Here is a 20192-nt window from a genome sequence, read left to right on the forward strand (position 1 = left end):
AGTAGAACCATTCAGCTTAGCTGACACAATGGTTACAAATATGTTAAATCATTTTTTTTTTTGTAAACTTGTTCTTTATTTGCTTTTTTTGGTAAGATCAATGGGGAATGGGGTACAGAACATAAAAAGGGGAGGATGTTACTTTTGAGTTACATAGCATTGTATCCTGTTATATAACATCGTTTAGTGGGGAGACAATAATGACACTGTAGGGACAGCCTACAAATTAACTAGTACAATAAATTAACTGAAAAAGACTGGGAGGGGGAAAAAGACAGGACAAAACAAAACAAAAAAAAATTACTTTATCAGCATGTTTCCACCTGTCCGTGTCCCTTAACCGTAATACCAACAAAACATTGAGTAGGCACACGTACCTTTGTGGACTATTGAGTGCCGAATACCCTCCAGGCCCTCCTCCAAATTTTAGACCGATACGGAGCTTATCACACCAGGGTTTCCTCAGGGGAAATGTGGTTTTTTTTCCTCCCCCCCCCCCTACATCCTTAATTTCCGTGTTTTTAGGGCACTTCTATTATGTGTTTTTCAGATTTGGAGAGTTCCCGTAGATATATATCTATGTCCTATATAATTTCTCCACGGTTCCCAGACCTCTAAGTATTTCTGTACTGTGTCGTTTTGTATCCCCGTCAGTTTTTCCATAAGACAGATCCTCCATAATCTCGCTTTTACCGCGTGTATGGCCGGCTGCTGTTCCTGCTTCCAGGCTTTGGCTATTTCGGATCTGGCCGCTGTATATATGTGTGTCAGGAGTTTATCGTCACTTTTTTACATATTTTCGATTGGCCTGCATAGCAGTACCTTGCAGGGGTCTAGGGGGAAGGTATACCCAAGAATTGTCTGTGCCATGACGTGTGTGGCCCTCCAGAGCTTTGTAACCTTTGGGCACGTCCACCACATATGTATAAAAGATCCCTGCTGGCCACACCCCCGTGTACACAGTGGAGACATGTTTCTGAAAAATTTGGACAATCGTAGTGGGGTGTAGTACCATTGGTGGAGCATTTTGTATGCATTTTCTTTTATTAATACACATGTGGAGCTCTTTGCTATTCCTTCAAATATGTTATCCCACTGCTCTTGATCTAGTTCTCCCAGCTCCTCTTCCCACCTCGTCCTCAATTTGGGCTTTATCTCCAATCATTTTTTTTAATCGTTTTTTTGGGGGCATTGCTGCTTTTAATGATAACAGTAAAATAAATTAGCTTTCAGATTGTATAATGATACACATAATAATCTGGATTGTAAAAGGAAGGCATTCTAAAAGCTGTGTTTTAAAGGTGTATTCACCCTTATTCATGGGGAGGTGGAAAGCTATTTGGCCAAACCATTACATAATATAGATTACGTGGTTTTTCTTGTGCTGGGAAGAGACTGTCGAGGCAAACCCATGAAAACTATTAATACTTTTCTCATATTGGGACACAAACATTCATAAAAGGTGTTACATGTGTGATTGGCCTCTTTTGGCTTAGTGAAAAACTACATGTAAATGGGTTAAAAAAAATACCCGTAGAAAAGCACACATGGGTCAATGATAATGGTAGGAAAAATGAAAGACGTGGGAGAATCACCCAAACTGTTCTTGTAAATAAATGACTACAGATGACATTTGTAGAGAATCCTATATCTCCAATATACTGCTATCTTACACAAACCTGTCCCGAGAATTCCCACATAGCTTTAGTTATGTGGAACTACAATGTTAATTAATAGTAGGCAGAAAAAACGCTCCATTTTACTGTTTGGTTATGCTGTGTTTGACCTTTCATATTGCTTTCTGTCTGCTCAGACGTTACTTCCTCCTTGCTAGACAAGACTTGGCCTCTTATCCGACTGTTACCATAGACAGTAGTAGCTGGCCTTTTCACATGGTATTAATATGGCCACTGTGTGTTTATCTCAAGGGTCATGAACAAATCCACCCTTACAGATATTTCAATAAATAGGACGTGTTTTTTTTTTCTTTTTTTTTTTTTGTCCAAGCCCAGACAATCGGCTTCTTATATTACTTTTTAAACAAAACTACTAGTCCATCAAGAGCTTCAAAAGAAAACAATTCTACAGAGTCCTGGTATGGCAGCACAGACCAATCATTATGGCACCCATTCTCCAGTCTTTTATTTTTCAAGTCCACAACAATAGGTTGTTGATTCAATGGACAAGGCCAGAACAATTAAGTTCTCTGTTTAGCAGCGGTGCAGCATTTTAATGCCCTCTCCTAATAATGGTCTCATTATTGTCATTCTAAAACTGGGCCTCAGGAGGAGGAATATTTGCAGGAGGTACGTCATTATTTTGCAAATTTCGATTAGCTCATCATGTTGTCTGTGCTGTGAAAATCATAGCTAATTAGGGCAGCCGGGCAGTCTACCAGCTTCTGAGTTTATGAGTTAAAAGGTAGCACTCTTGATAGGCCAATGATGTGAAAAAAAGGTGGTAAAAAGGAGGATTAGAACCGTTGCCATAGTAACGCTAACTTCCATCTGTGAAGGAACAATGCACTTGTGTTTCTCATCCACCTTGGTGTAAAAAAATTGGTTTTGTTTTGAAAGGACAGGATCTCTTTTATGGCTCGCTGGAATTCAGCCGAACCGGCTGCATTTGTGTTTTGTGAGGAGGGACCATTGGGGATGGTGAAGATGAAAGGTCACGGTGACATCCAAGGACACTGACGCTTATTGTCTCATGTAACAATAGTGGATTGTTTTTGTTCTATTATTTCCAGCCAAGCATTGGGTCAGGCAGTGAAACAAATACCTTGGCTTTAATCAGGTGAAAGAGGAGATAGATATGGTGCACCGCATAGAGAACAAAGGATAACTATAATGTGCTTAGTATCAAAGCACCAGTGTCTTGAACTTGATTTAAAACTAAGCAACATACAGTTTATGGTATTATTCTCTTCATTTGTGAAATCCTGTTTTTCCCTAAATGTTTGTATGCTTTAACTAAAAGGCTACTCCAAAGTGAGAGATTGGGAGTTTTACAGAAGATTGGGAGTTTTACAGAAGATTGGGAGTTTTACAGAAGATTATTGGGAGTTTTACAGAAGATTTGGGAGTTTTACAGAAGATTTGGGAGTTTTACAGAAGATTGGGAGTTTTACAGAAGATCGGGAGTTTTACAGAAGATTGGGAGTTTTACAGATGATCGATCACTTCTTGCTATAGATCTTTTTGCAAGGCATAGATATCAAGAAAGGGGACGTACAGTAGATGCATCCTCCTTACTGCACATGTCTTTACAATGCAAATGCTTAATTAATTCAGTTGTTTGGAACGATTAGTCTAACAGTTATATCTTTGAATCTGGTTTGACCCCTATTATTGTCTCTTTGTGACCTTGGGCAAATCTGTGCATTGTTCGCCTAATATTAGACTTAAAGAAGAAACCTGGGAAGTTTATAACGTTCTGTACCCTTATAAATTTCATCTGTGAAGAACTCTGTTGGTGAACTACTGCGCAAGGTGTCACAACCTTCAACAAATCTATCACCAAAAACACTTGTGTGTAACACTAAATGTGTAACACTTTGTGGCATTATTTAACCCCTTCTCTGCAAGACCGCTCAGCCACGCATTGATTAGAAATGTATTACCGGCCTCTCTGGCAGCAAAGAGGCCAAGAAAATGTCATTCTTACTATAAATATTATTGCACAAAATATTTCCATGGTAATTATCGACTATTACTGTCCTGTTGCTGCTGGCGGTTTCTCTCTGGGCATTAGCTGAAAACGAGATTGTACATCTTGGTGAATCTCGCTTTGTAATATATTTCTACATAAAGTAAAACATTTGCAGGTCTTTTGCCTGACTTTAATTTTAAGACTTAAAATGGTTTGTCTTACATCAAAGTAACGATTGGCAGCCTGCTTGCTTAAGGGCTGGCAACATCATAATAAAGGTGTTTTCAAATAAATACCGCAATGGTGTATTTTATTGAGTTTTCAGAATTCCTGGGTTCTCACCCGAAAATATGTTACTTACGTTTTCTAAAATACTCCCGTTTTGTGACCTGGTATTCCATTGTATACAGTATTGCCTCTGTAGACTATCACATGTGTGGGAAGTACTTCGAAGTGTTAGACATTTTTAAGCTTTCTCCCCATGAGCAGAGACTCCCAGTGGCACTAGAGATGTTAACAATAAATATAGCTTTTACAGGGTTTTTTTCTTCACATTTAATGCGTGCTATTCCTGAACGTTTTTGTTCTTCAAACTTTGAATAAGATTTTCTGCAGTACACTAGATTTTGCTTCAGCAGCCTGCTGCGTTCTTCTAAACCATAGGATGCCCGAACAACGTTTTCAGCATACGTTTCTCAATAAGTTGTACCGCCGGTGGGGTTTCGTTTGTAACTCTGATGTTACTTAAAACGTATTGTTAAAACATTCAGCAAGTTGCCTGGTTAGGGTTCAGTGTAGGAAAGGTACTATGGAAACTTACCAAAATCGAAAACTACTAAAGGATTAGATATGGTTAGATAACAAAAATGAAGAATGGGGAAAGAATTGAGTGGGTCTCTACAACAAAAATTAGGCAATTTAGTCTTTATTTCATTTGAAATGATTGATATTTATTGGATGGCTGTGTTGCTTGTTCCTAGCATAAAAATAATCATAGAAGTCAATATAGTTACCTTTTTGATGGCAGAGATACGTCAGTAAATGTCATTGTTGATTACAAATTCACAAGTATTTCTTGCAAGCCTCCATACTGGAATGGAGAGATATATCCACAGACGGATACCTATTTATGAATAAAATTGATTTTACTTATATAATCTGTTTCACTACCTCTGACCGCATTATAACATAATATTAAGGTCTGCAGTGCGCCATAATTAGGGATCTTCTATATTTGTCTGTGGATATATCTCTCCATTCCTATATATTACCCTCCCGGGCAGCACGCACACTCCATCAGGGGTTTAGAGCAAGGTCTTCTATATAGTATAAGCCTCCATACTGTATTTATTTACCCGAGGGAGAGGATACATCTACATCTATAATGACTTTCTTAACACGGCAAGCCAACCTTTGTTCAACTTTGGGATATATATATTCATATGAGTGCCGTGGTACCCACCCACGACCGTTCTACAATCTAGGATTGCATGGAGAGATGGCAATCGGTCTTGAATCGCGGATCCCACTTTAATGATTGTGCTCTAATAACCTCAAAATTAAGTTGTGTGTGTCTTCTGCAGACGTTCCACCTCTGAATGGCGTGGCTCAGTGATTAAAGGCACTGACTCTGAACAATGATACCGAATCAGGGGAGCCTGGTTCAATTCCTGGTGTCAGCTCCTTGTGACCTTGGGCAAGTCACTTTATCTCCCTGTGCCTCAGGCAACAAACACATAGATTGTAAGCTCATCTAGGCAGAGAATGTGTCTGTAACATTCCTGTGCTGCGTACTGTGCGCTGTACTGTAACTGTGACGCGCTTTGATTCCCATTGGGTTGAAATATATATATATATATATGAAATAGTATTATTATTACTACTCAGAAAGCCTCCTAATTGTAATCAGGTTTCAAATGAGTTTAACATCCTTAGTTTACAGGACCTACTTTTGCATCTCATATGCTTATCCCAGGTAACTTATTATTGTCACCAAGCTACTTTATCTCCCTATCAGATGCCATCAATTAGATTTGGGGTCAAGAAATGTGGTTGAATTACTATGCTCCCTACACATTACAGGGTATATATATATATATATACAGTGTTCGACAAACCTATACATTTGCCCGCCCCGGGCGAGTAAATATTGGCCCAAGCAGCACACGTTTGGTACTAGGTGGCGAGTAGATTTTTTGGTGATTTGTCAACCACTGTGTGTGTGTATATATATATATATATATATATATAATGTGTACACAGTATGGTGACTCTTATAGTTGGGTTGCAGTGTTTTGTGTGCCCTACTAAATGGCCACCTACTCTCACTTCCCAAAATAACACTACATTTCACCCTCAGTACATACCTTGAGCTAAAAATTATTAAAGATATCTCCACTGACATGAGGGAAAATGATGCTTGGAAAATGTATAAATCCATGTTATTTAAGTTAATGTTTGCCTTAATTATGATCTGATTTTCTTCTGCATAATACAGCACACAGCGCAGGCATTATTATGCCTGAATAGTCACTAATTTGTTTATGCAGTCCTGCAGTTAGCACTTTTAATATGTGCGCGTACAATTTCTACTTGTGAAGCAGAGAAAAACACTTATAAATATCACTGGCTGAATTTTTTTTTAATGTACATCGGACTAGTAACAAGAATACAAATGAGGGAGCTGTATATCATGCCCAAATACCTCCTGCTAGTCTGACATGCATGTTTTAGTCAACTATGGCCATACAACAAGCTAGGAAGATCTAAGGACAGTGTGAGGTTAATAAGGGAGAGGCGGTCATCCCAAAAACACCTTCTGAAAAGGGATCTGTTTTCAGTTTCATCGACATGTATAATTTTGTTGGAAATAAAGGACTTAAAAACTGCTTTGATTCGGAAAAGCATTCTAAAACAGAAATGCAAATATTTATATTTTCCAGGTGAAAGGGCCCGTTTTTCAGTAGGTGGAAATGCGGGCTTTGTGTGCACTCTGGCATCCAGTAAATGCAAGCATGTTTTTCTTTTACATTTTGGGAGCCTGAAATGAAACAAATAGATTTCCTTTCATAAATTGCACCTTTTGAAACAAAAAAAACATTTTGAGCAATGTTCCATCTCAAGGTTGGAAAATACATTTATTAAAAGTGCAATCCCCATGTGGCCAGACAGAAGTCTCAGCTCACCTTGTTTACAAAGTCACTTTTTTTTTTCCATTTTAAAGTTTTTATTGTGTTTTCAAACAATTGTAAATATGTTATTACATGAGGGATCCATGGAACCCAAACTGATTTTAGATTTAGACATCCAATTCTATTATAAAAATTAGAGAGAAGAGAAGAAAGAAACAGCAAAAGAGAAGATAAAGTGGAGGGGGCGGGGGGGGGGGTGGCATCCATCGTGTCCTGTTTGGTTTGGCTCCCTGAGCAGTGAGTCTCTGTGTCTCCCTTATTTCTGCTGTCTAGCTCCCTTCCTTCTAGACCCAACCCTAGGTCTCTAGCTACTCGAACTCCTACTGTTGTCTTCTATTCGGCTTCTAACCAGGGGTCCCATATTTTGTGGAATTTTTCGGTGGAGTGTTTAAGGAAGGCCGTCAGCCTCTCCATCAACATCACTTTGTTAATTCTATTTGTTACCATTGACCTGGATGGAGGCGATGGGTTTTTCCAAGCGGATGCTGTCAGAATATGCGATATCAGGCGCTTAATAGGGTGGCTTATTTCCTCTACTGGTTTGGCCAGCAGGTATACCAGTGGGCACACAGGGATTTCTAAGCCTGTGGTCTCGTTTATAATCTTCCAGTATTTTTGTATTGCCGGGAAGAACCACCATATGTGGGCCATGTCGCCTACCTGGCCGCATGCTCTCCAGCATTGGTCAGAGGATTCTGGGAAGATCTGTTTTAGCCTCTTTGGTGTGAGATACCATTGGTATATTATTTTATATATGTTTTCTTTTGTGGCCGTACAGATGGAGGTTTTGGCCACATTATCCCAGATATCTGTTTACAAAGTCACTTTAAAGAATTATTTCTATTATACATGTGTGTGCCAGATTTGGATACAAGACACCAACCCCCCAGGTGTGACCCCTTAAACATGTTCGTTCACTTTGGCCACAGGAGGAAAAACATTTAGAACGATGTGTGTTAAGTTGACACACTTTTCTTGACGATGTGGTACATATTTAGTTTATTTTTTTTGCTTGGATGGTTACTTTGTATAGTTTAACAACGGAAATGATGGAATATTCTGGATGTAAGAGAACATAGCTAATCAAGGGATTAAAGAGTTTGATATAATACGACAGAACTGATTAATTAAAATAAGCACACATGTAGAGGATAGTGCTTGGATTGCTCCTTGAGTGCAGCAGGTCCCAGTCATAAAGCAGCTTTTGGAGAATGACAATGGAGGTCACACATGACATGACACCAGAGGAAACCGTTGGACATTTTTCTCCAATCAAAAGCCCATTGAACGATTTAACTGCTCGGCGTGTGCTGGGTATAAAAAGGGAAAATACAATGCAACTATTACTTATGGTTTTCTTTGACCAGGAAAACTACCCCCACATGTATATGTATACAGTATACAGTATACATGTAAGTATATTCACTGGTATATACCAGTTTTTAACTGAACTAAATTACATAAGCTGTTGCTTAGTTTATTAACCCCTTCAGGGTTAGGGGACCTGCATTTAGGATAGGGACCTGCTACTGAGACTTACCTTGACGTTGGTTAGCAGGATTGTCATTATTTGATCAAAGGATGTAACCAAAAGTCTCTTTTGTCTTACAGACTTAGGCTGCGCTTATAGGGCCAGAGGCGCGACGTGACGGTGATGTCACGCTGCGGTTGCTGGAAATATCAAATTGACTTGACTTCCAGCGACCGCGACCAATCCGTCACTCCCTCGTGCCGTCGCTTCGCGCTTACTATAAGCGCACGCGACGGCTTCAATACATTTGTTTTGAAGCGACGTCGCTGTCGCCGGCGCTATAAGCGCAGCCTTAGGTGCATGTTTCTTGTGTTGTCACATGTCGGCAGAAAGTGTCCTTCTATTGCTCCTCCCTTGGGACAAGCATGGTAAAGCCAGGCATGGTTTAGCCCCGGCATATACACATAAAGTAGATAAATGTCCTAAAATAAAATGTTTAAAGGTAAAAAGTGTCAGTCACACAGGCGACACAACTCCTAGCACTGTGATGTTTAAGAAGGAAAAAAAATCTTATACAAAAGAATTCACTTTATATTCAGTAAAAATCCCATTCAAACACCAATATTCAATGCTTGAATTTCTGCCAGAGAGGCTATTGTCTTATAGCATAGAACAATTTAGTAAATATGGGCCTAAGACCTGGTTTCACTAAATTCGGATAAGCAGTAGTAGAGAGTTCGATAACGCATTAACTACCATGGTCTGGAATAACCGTTAACTGATCAAGCGCTGATGCTTTTCTCATAGCTTAATGAATTCCTGAAAGCTTTGGGGATTTAAAGGTGTCCCTGAATCTAGGACCGGCAGGGGGGGTATCCATGGTCATGTTAATGGTAGTGCTTAAAAAACAAAATAGTTTCAAAAACACTCCATTTCGTTTGGTTAAACTATTAATTCTCATATGTATTGAATTCGTTTCGACATCAGCAACTATGTTCTGTCCTGTCATCTTTTCATTGGAATTGGCAGCTTTATTTCAGTCAACAAAAGCAACAACAGGGGTTAACCATCTGCAAATTACAAATTAACTACTCCGAAGGTTGATCATTAACCCCGTAGGAGAAACAATATACCTGCTCGTTAGAATTAGTGCCTGCTGTTATTTAGAATTAGTACCTGAAGAACTGATCATTCTCTTCGCGTTCCTAGAGTGGAATGGCAGGGTCAGGTAAGCAGAACACCTGTGTATAAATACTAATATATATTTACTACTTAAAAAGAAAATATGTTAGTGGCTTTAAAAACACACAATTGATAATGAAGGGAATTGAAACCGTTGTCCAAACAATGTTGGATGCTTGCCGAAACCCTAGTTAAATTTGTATGTTGAGCCTAAATTGTGGATTTATATGATCTTTTCTCTTTCCCTCATCACCCAATCCTACTTAGTTATTACCTTAATTTGCATATTATTCAATGTATATTCTTGTAAACTGCTGTACTAGGGGAGGATCTCAGCATTCACATCAACATTGCATAGTTTTTATCAACTGCAACAGGCACTGCACACACCATTGTGAAAATGGGAGGGATAGCATTAATACATTTCAATTTACCGTAAACGTTTCAAGAAGTAACAAACACAAACAAACAAATCTTTCATGGTGTTTGTATAATATTTGCTTCTACTGCTCATTTTCTACTGCTCATGTCCCTGAAATGTCTGTGAATTCCCTGTATAACCCTGTTCTTTTATTGTAACCATGTATTTTTATAACTCTGTGCCCAGGACATACTAGAAAACGAGAGGTAACTTCTCAATGTATTACTTCCTGGTAAAATATTTTTTATAAATAAATAATTACATTTTCTCTAGTTTGAATGACCAGCTTGTTGATCATATTTAAACACGGGTTTCTTAAGACAAGAAAACCTTTTATAAACCGCAGCTATTTAATTCTTGCCTGCAGTCTCTGTTTTTTCAGTACTGTCCCATAATGTTGGAGAATTTGGGAGCTTTAAAGGTGGTTACTTCCTTTGTATAATGTATGTGGGTATTATTTTATGTACATAGCTCCCACCATGCACGCAACGCTTTGCAACATTACAATAGGGGATCAAAATGGTGCATTACAAACAATGGGAATAAGCGCCGCAGGTAAATAACATAAAGCTAAATGACATCTTCAATACATAGTGTAACCAGAAAGGGGTGTTACACATCACACAGAAGTGACACGTGTCCCTTACTTCATACTGTATGCAGATGTTTAGGAAAAACCACTTATAAGGTTCCTGTGTTATAAGGGCCCCACATGGCTTTGTGGGCGCAGAATTGGTGCGTGGAAAATTCCTTTTAGATTGCGCTTGTGTGTGCTTATATACAAACCTGACATTTCTCAATTAGCTTAAAAAATGAGGGGGGGGGGGGTTTCTCCTTATTTTTTTTTGACACACAGAATTGGATTTAATAGTAGGAACTAGAATTAATGTTTCTGTGCGAAACAAAACAAAACACAATGGAGAACGTGCGTCAAAATCGTCCGCCAACTTCTACTAGGTGTAAACCCTAAAAAGTCTGTTAATGTTGCCAGGCAGAATATATAGACAAAGAAAAAAACGGTGTATATAGCGCTAAAAGTGATATAATAAACGTGAAAGTAAGGTGATAATGGTGATTCTAAACTACCAATAATATATAACATAGGCTGCCAGGTGACACTAACCCCAAGACACAGTTAGTAAAAAAACCAAACATATACAATACAGACCGGCGCCGTAATAGTCCAAAAGGAGATGCAAAGTCCAATGGTGACAATGTCTCTATGACTGATAATCTGCAGAAGTAATATGATGCTCCAACCTTCTCCAAGATGTTATTCCACACACATGTCAGGGAGAGAAACAAAGAAGACACATCATAGTGCAACACAGCTGATACTATCAAACAGGGTGTACAAAACAAGACAAACAAACAGGACAAACACTACATATAACAAGTAAGGCTGACTATATTAAAAAGAGAATTTATTACACATATATATATGAGGCAGATGCGGGATCCGGTGTTTTAAAACCAGAATCCTACTTACAGGACTGCCACAGGTCATACGCAGAGGATATGGTGTATCTGTTCTGGCTGCTGCTCCGTCGGAACACGTGACCTCCCAGGGATTCTCTCCTTCGGCGACCGGAACTGCGTCACTCTCCGCGACACTGGAGCTTCCGGGGGCTCAAGCCCTCTCTCTCTCCAAAATCACCTCTCTGGGGGCAGATAACAAGCGCCAAAAATGTCCTCTGCGAGCTGAGTCTGAGGCCCACGTCCTGCCAAGTCTCTGCCACACTGCACAATAAAATCTGACAAACGGCCCAACGCGTTTCGTGCGCATGCGCACTTCTTCAGGGGTATATATAGTTATACATCTACCAAAAATGTATTGACACAACACAAATGTTTCATGATATAGGTTATCAAACTGTATTTTCCACGATATGGCTATTAGAAATACTATTACAGTAATAATTGATATTTACCAACACTTGTTATAAAATATATATTTATATATATATATATATATATATATATATAAATATATATATATATATATATATATATATATAAAAATAAAAGAAAAAGAAAGGTGCACAAATATAACTATCAAACAGTAACCTGTGTATAAGTGGATGCTGCCACATTGTATGAAACACACAGTTCCAATATATAGAGGGGTAAGGAAAAAACAAAAGGCACAAACCACTGACCACAATGCTTTTGTAAATAAACACGAATAAAATTATAATGCAATGAAAGTCCAATCCGTAGAATCCTGGATTGAGTGGGATCTATACATGCAGATCTCCTCCTCCTCCTCGACTGGAAATCTCACGATATCTGCGTGATGACGCTCCGCTTTCACTTTTAGATAAATAGAAGCTTCTCCGTGGGTGTAATCAGCCACAATTGCCGCTAATAGCGGTTGCAAAGTTCCAATTGCCTTTAATAAGGCATACAGTCCAGCAAGTGAATAAAATCCAAGTGACAAGACTACCGTAGCCCTATGCATTTTGTCTAAAAATACTTTATCAAGGGGTATGCAGTCACACCAGCGTGAGGCCTCTAAATAGATTGAAATCTCCTATGATTGGTCCAAATATGACATACAGGCATCCCCCGGTTTAAGGACACTCACTTTAAGTACACTCGCGAGTAAGGACATATCACCCAATAGGCAAACGACAGCTCGCGCATGCGCCTGTCAGCACGTCCTGAACAGCAATACCGACTCCCTACCTGTACCGAAGCTGTGCGCAAGCGGGGAGACTATAGAGCCTGTTACAAGTGTGTTATTTACATCAGTTATGCATGTATATAATGATTGCAGTACAGTACATGCATCGATAAGTGGGAAAAAGGTAGTGCTTCACTTTAAGTACGTTTTTGCTTTACATGCATGCTCTGGACCCATTGCGTACGTTAATGCGGGGTATGACTGTATCTACAGATTGGAATTTCATTGCATTATAATTTTATTCGTCTTTATTTACATAAGCATTGTGGTCAGTGGTTTGCGCCTTTTGTTTTTTTCCTTACCCATATATATATACACATTTTGCTTTGATGTAAATTGTATTAATCAGGTATTCAACATGATGCAGTATGTCAAAATCCATTTTACAGTGAATTATATACATCATAATTATGAAGCCTTCATACATACGACGGCAAGTTTATGAAGGTGCTACTTTTTGAACTGAAAATTTGATGCACAACGAAAATTCAAATCTGATCTTCGTGTATTAGGCCCCAACATGTGTTTTTATCTCTTGTTCACTTCCTTTTGGCCAAGGCACTTAAATCAGTAAAGAAAAACAAAATGGCTAACACACGTCAAACAAACAAAATGTGTTTGCACAAATGTCAGACACAGAAACCTGGCCCTAAAACTGTCTCTGAGACTATTGTACTTTTAATTAGAATATAATTTGCTGAACGACTAAATGCTTAGCATGGACAATACTCGGCCCACAAGTGAGAGTGCAGCCTTTCTAGATGAAGTGACATTGCGCCTTGGTTCCTTGTTATGCTGAAATATCTTTGTTTGCAGCCATTCTTTGCATAGTCAGGCTGTGCATTCACATTGTAATAATTACACTACTTGGAATGTTCATTAGCCAATCAACTGCAAGCGGCAGGTCACGTTATCTGATTGCCTTTTGCAATGATTGTGTGATTGTGATTACCTGTTTACTGATGTATATAGAGAACAAACATCCTGCTAAAGTAGAATACCATTACGTTTTAGAAACAATTAGTCATGAGTATAGTACTCATTAGTGAAGAAGTGATAGGGCTATGATTAGCCCACCTGGTATGTACTAGAACACACATTCGAGTAATGATTTTCTTTGTCTCCCAAATAATATAATAATATAATAATATATATAATGGTCTTGTTACAAAGAAATGATAGAATTAATATGAATAAACGTATGAATATGTTGCTAACATTGTCCCATGTTACATGACGAAGATTCCGTGGTTGACAAATTAACGAAAGTGCAATTTGATTGTTTTAGTTGTACATTACATCATGTGACTAAACTGCAAATGTTAAGGGATCTAATGTCACCAATCCATGGTAATTATTAACATTAATGTACCTTTTAATTCTTTTTTTTATTTTTGAATCACCCTGATCACGTACTAATTTATAACATTCAACAGTCTGTTTCTATTTTGACAAAAACAGTGGTAAGCTCACCTCTCCGAGGCCATTGTGCAATGCTTAAACCCTCAGCCAAGATCATACTAATCACATTGCCGAATAAACCTCAACAGTCTTAAATGTAAAAAGAACGATCACAGAATGTGCAATATGTATTACTTGTGTTGGACGCTAGATAGGGACTGATACCTAGATAAAGAATGCTGCTTAGTTTCCTGAGTTGTAATGATGAGGAGGCTAAAATGCAAACCAGATTTGAGACATTTGCAGTGATGGCAATTTTGAAGTCTTTCACAAATACGTCAATATTTCTCCGAAAACAGAAAAACACTTGCGATCAGCGTGACCGACAAAAGTAAAAGCCTACAAGTTTGGGGCTTTGCACCGCTCCCTAGCAGTGCTAGTTTCTACCGCCCCATTAGCTTGAAATACCTGTAGAGTGCATCAGGGAAGAGAGCTTTGGGATTACAGGGATAATCCCTTCTAGGACCAGAGTGTAATCGTGGCAGTGACATGTTTAAGTGGTTACATCTGGGTGATTGACCCCTAGATGTATTTGCAAATCATTTGTTAAAGTTATTATATAAACATGGTGAGCTGGGACATGGGAGGGGTTTGGTTCCTGCTGTTTGATGTCACTGTGTTTAACATGAGTTTGCCCAAGCAGACCCATCCTGTATCCACCTCCTCTTATCTTTTTTGACTCTGATAAGAACAGGGTAAAATACTTGCAGGGCCGTCCACAGGAGTCTTGGGGCCCCGAATAATGAAGGAGGGGGAGGCTGGAGAATGAGGTATGGGAACGGGGGGAAGGATGTTTTTACCTGGGGTGCATGGAGGGCCACAATAGAGTGTACCTACCTGCAGCCTCGGACGGTGTAGGGGGCCTGCTAGAGGCCTTACAGAGGGGCACTACATGTTGACGTCACCATGCCAGGGGCAACAGTCCCAGCTATCCCCCACCTTTCAGCGCCCCTAAATACTTGCTGATAAACCTTCTCTCTCACCCTCCTCTGAGGCTCCCAAGAGGCTCCTTTTCAGAGAAACAAAATAAGCCAAATCTTTGCATTTAACATGGCTAGATTACTTCAGGGAACACAGATTGGTAATTTCTTTACAAAAGTTTTTTTTTGTGTCTGGCAACATTGGATTCACCTTTAAGCAACGCCCGAGTGACGTGGCAGCTTCGGGCTGCGTGGCCACGGGCAGCTTCGGGCTGCGTGGCCACAGGCAGATCATTTTGTCTCCGTGGTTCTGGTCTTGTGTAGCAGAAGTCAGATTTTACTATTGATGCTTCGAGACGAGGATTGATCTGTAGAAGGTGCAGTGGTAACATCATGGGTGAAGTGACGGATTTACCCAAATTCACTTGTCTCCCTCTACTTTAGGTACCAAAATTAGATTGTAAGCTTTTTGGGGCAGGAATGCCTTTCAAATGTATGCAATGCTTTTTGCAGAGTAGCCCAATAAATAACATATATTGTTACAATAAAGCAGCAATCCCGGCAGCTTTTATTTATTTTTTTGTAACAGGGTTGGAACCAGAGGGTCCTTCAGATCTGAATGTCCCCCCCCCCCAGCCCCCGTTCCCCCATACTTAAGTGAAGTTACTTGTGTCACTGCCCCCTCTATGGGAAACAAAATAACCGTGTTCAGGGGTCTCCCCGGATCCCAAAATAACCCGGTTCAGGGGTCTCCGGTTAAGGTCTGGGGAATCCCCTGGTTCCAATCCTGCTAAAGAAAGAGAGAGAAAAGAGAAAAATAGCAACAGGCACAGTAAATGCAATAAATGTTACATAGGGGGCATACCGTCCAAAAAGTAAACATTTCGGCACATACCAGAGCTCAAGAGAGAGGCTCTTGTACGAGCCAAAACACTGAGCCATTAAATATCACCTTTTTGCATTTGGAGTGCCTGCCCCTTTCTTGTCTATATGTCGCCATTTTCCATGGGATTGCTAGTTCCAGCGTCACGTACTTTACATGCAAACACTACATACATTAACATAAAAACCTTCACACGTGTGGCTAGGAAACTAATAATATTCTGTGTAATTACCAGTAAATAAGATCATTTTGCTTTTTGTCATGTTTTGTTTCTTCAGCATATTTAAAATTGTGTATGTCTAAATTCAGCTAATAAACGCTGCAGTTTTAAACAAATGCACACTAAGTGTAGTCAAACTGAATGTGCAATATATTCCTCTTAGATGAATGAATGCTTGAAATAATTATGAGGTAGGACTAGTGAAATTAGGAGATGCCTGTGTCACACAGCACATGTATTAATTTGCCTAACACCACTGAATTGTACACTATTATTAAATCAAGTGATTTCTCGTTTAATTTACTATATATTTCTGTACCAGCAATAAACTTGAGTCGAATCATTATACTCAAAACGGTTCATTTACATAAGCAGGATACGCTGCATATTTTGACATAAAAATAAAAAAAATAAATGTAAAGTTGTGGTTTCAAATGTATGAATATTTATGCGACGCTCAAAAATTAATATGTTGCGTTAGCATCAAAAGATCTTTTCACAGAGTGGAATATATTTCAGACATTTGGCCAGACTTAGTGCAGCTTTGCATGGGTAACATACTAACAAAGCAGGATACAGGCTGCATGTCATTTATTCATGTCAGCCTCATTTCAAAAGATTGAGGGGCAGAATTCATATACAGCAGGGAAACAGATTCTTTGAGCTCTCTCCCTCTCCCCTGTCGGCCGGTTCCACGCTCACTGCCGTGCGTGCGCGGTACCATTATAGAAAGGCTGACTAACCTCAGGAAACTATAACTGCCGCGCGTGCTCACGGTGTCGCGCGCACACGCTGTTTAGAACAGGCCTTACATCAACTCTAGGAATAAAAGTAAATGCACTAGATTTATGCCTGAAAAGTGCAAGCCTTTATTATAAACGTGTGTGATTTCCTTTGTGGTTCCTATTGGTACCCGAGCCGCCCAACATAAGGAACGCGATATATATCGTGGGTCCTTCGCAGCACCCGCTGGGGTACCACGGGCTGCTCCTTCTTTAGGAGCTTGCTCCTGGGACGGTTTGCTGAAAGTGGCGGTATAACTGGGAAGGCTGAATTTTTTTTTATAGGGGAGAAATGTTTCAAACATAATAATCTGCAAAACAGATATTTGGGAGCTCTGTGAAGTTTCCTCCGCTTCACCAGCCAAAGTCAGAGCTCTCCAGATGAACTTTTAATTTTCTCTGTAAGAAGTCCTAAATTGCAAATGTACTAACGTCCTCTTATTAAAGAAAGGAACGTTGCGTGCTCAGGTTTCCAAGGCCTGTCCTGGATGATCTCTTTCCAGATCACATGTTTGGGATAAGCAACAAGTTTCGCCACTTGTGTATTAATTGTATAAATTTACACATGACTGCAAATTGATTGGTTATTATTAAAGCTACAGACCAAGCAACATCCTACATGTGGTTTTTTTTTTTTAAATAAATCAGTTCTCTACTATGAGAAAATACATGTAGCATTGTTCTTTTAAGCAACTCTGAATTACATTTTTAATGTATTATAATGTAACATGCATTTTTGTTTCTATAGCAACCATTTACAGTGTCACATTCCCTCCCTCTTCTGAAACAGGCTCTGGCAAACCCCTTTTTGAGCCTTGCGCTCTCTCTAGCAGAGCACCAATTGTATCTAGTGACTGCCTGGTCACATGATCTTCCCCACAGAACTTTGCATCTTTGGTCCTCTTCTGCTACTCTGACAGCCATTAATCGAATCTTCGCCGATCAATCACAGTAAAATTGATCGATCGGCAACATAGCTAATTACTTATCATTGTGTGGATTGTATCGATGCACATATTAAGGGGATTTTTTTTTTAAATGAATAAACGGCAGCTTGGACTCTGCTTTAAAACCCAAATAGCCTGGAGTCCTGTAAAGTTTTAACATCAGAGGTTTATGCTGCAAAATGAGAAAACAAGAGTCTCTTATAAAGCACATTGTTGTTTCATAACCAGGACAGAAATGTTACTCGGAATACTCTATAATAACACTGACGTTTTGTATCAGTGTATTAGCTACATCTCAAATTGTTTGTTCCAGTAATCACAAATAGTGTAAAATCAGCTAAAAGGCGATACTACTTCAAAGCATATGAACGACTATGCTAGATGTTCGGCTTAATCATGTAACACTGAAAAACATGCTTCAGTAACCCTTTTCTTGGAAATCTGTTAAACGCACCAAAGTGCTTTTCACACTTTTTAGCCTTCCCTTCAAATTAAAGCAGCATATTGTTTCCTAGCCCAGAGCCAGCACACATATGTTGGCATCTTTAGCAAAGCCTTGCAAGAGCTTCACTTTCTTAGCTTCAGCTTGTAACACAGAGCAACTCCTCGCGCTGCAAAACAGGGAAGAAATTGGTTTTATTTATTTGATGGCAGAGATCTATTTTTATTTGTTTTTTTTTACATTTAGGATTAGTTTTGTTATGCCTGTAACTGAAATGTAATTATCTTACCCCTCTCACTGCTTGAGGGACCTATGTGAGTGTCTGAGGCCCCTCAAGCAGCGTAAAAGGGTACGACTGCATCCTTCTTGTATATGCAACACCTCTACAGAGCAGTTTAAAACCGCAATTCCCCCCCCCCCCCATAAAATGATTGATTTTCTTTACATTTTAATTTGAACTACACCTGAACAGGGAGGTCTCTGGAAACTCACCTGAGCCCCTCACCTGGAGAAAGGCTGATGTATGCAGCCAAAACGTAGATTATTCCTGACATTATAAATTCATTTTGGAGAGCAAGTCTGTGTGCCTGTGTATTGTATTACTTCTATATCTATTACTGATTTCTCTGGGACTTCACGATATCCTCTTCATATGGCGTAGCGGCGGATTTAAGTATGTTGTGACTATTTTCACAGAACGCCTGCATTACACTTCTGTATGTTGCTGGCATGTACCAACCATTGACGGGGCTGCTAATTAAGATTATAGTTTGAACATGTCCTAGAACAGTATAATTCCTTCTGGCTTGCACATTAAGCCCAACTTCTGGCAAATACAATAGGAAATGTACCGAATGGATGCAAATATTTGCCTCCTATATGCCAATATTTGAAATAATCATGGAAACCATGAAAAATAATAACAGCAGGAGTTCGCATTGACGGTGCCAGATGCTTCAAAAGCTCCTACTTTACACCACACCCAAGTCTTGGAACTGCTAGTAGACACAGTGGGTGCTCGGTGCAATATAGGATATTGTCACTTTTTGGCTTTCTACGAATATTGCTCCCTAGCAACACAGAGATGCTTGTGTTTAAAAGTTCCAAGCCAACTAAATGTATGCCATTATTATTATTTTTATTTTTTTATTCCACAAGACACCTTTGTTTTTCAATTTTGATCGTATTTGTCAGAAAAAGTCCTTCAACAGTCTTTGGTTTTGAAAATATATTTAGGGGGAAAAAATTCAGAGCCATTGTTATGGACTTCCCAAGTATCGCTTTATAACTGTCCACGATACCAGGAGGTGGGGGGTACCACCATCCTAATATGTATAATCTTGAAATAAACATGGTAGTTATCAGAGATATTCATGCGCTTTTAAAAAAAAATTATTTGTCATTTTTTTACATGGGTTTGAAGCATGGGGTTAATTGATTTCATCCCCGGGGATCCCCTGCGTCCTCAGATACAGACCCCCGAAGGGGGTGCCGGTATCTCAGCAAAGTATAAAGCTCCCGCACTACGCGAGCCAATAGGAAGCCCACCCTGATGACATCACGGCTTCCTATTGGCCTGCAGGGCTCGGGAGCTTTGAAAAGAAATCATTGTGTACCCTACTTGTTGAGCGTAGCGACTACCAGCACCCCCTATGGAGGTCTGTATCTCCCGAAGCAGGGGGTCCCCGAAGCTGAAATGAACGAGGTTAAGCTCCTGAGATCCCCTGATTCAATCCTATGTTAAAAAAAGGCTTTGATTGCCTCTTTAATTTATAAGGAATGTTAGGACACTCTTTGTAAGACAAAGACTTACTTCATCTCTATCATGCTTCTGAGATCACTAGCGAGATGGTATTGAACAGCTGATGACCACTTTCGGTCCGCTATTTCAGACACATCCGGGTCTCCTGTCACTAGCCCTATGAATTCTAAATG

General features: G+C 39.5%; 1 protein-coding gene across 15 annotated transcripts in view; it reads left to right on the top strand.

Moving 5' to 3' along the window:
* Positions 1–20192, top strand: part of SOX6 (SRY-box transcription factor 6) — a 561724-nt gene that overhangs the window by 135340 nt on the left and 406192 nt on the right. The window contains exon 1 of one of the 15 annotated variants that reach the window (XM_075567744.1): positions 9523–9541. The exons of the other annotated variants lie outside the window; for them this stretch is intronic. The gene's annotated coding sequence lies outside the window, so the exon portion shown is untranslated. Of the gene's footprint in view, positions 1–9522; positions 9542–20192 lie in introns of those variants that run through there. 15 annotated transcript variants of the gene reach the window in all.

The sequence above is a fragment of the Ascaphus truei genome, chromosome 12 (genome assembly GCF_040206685.1).
Source record: "Ascaphus truei isolate aAscTru1 chromosome 12, aAscTru1.hap1, whole genome shotgun sequence".
In the NCBI taxonomy this organism is placed as follows: domain Eukaryota; kingdom Metazoa; phylum Chordata; class Amphibia; order Anura; family Ascaphidae; genus Ascaphus; species Ascaphus truei.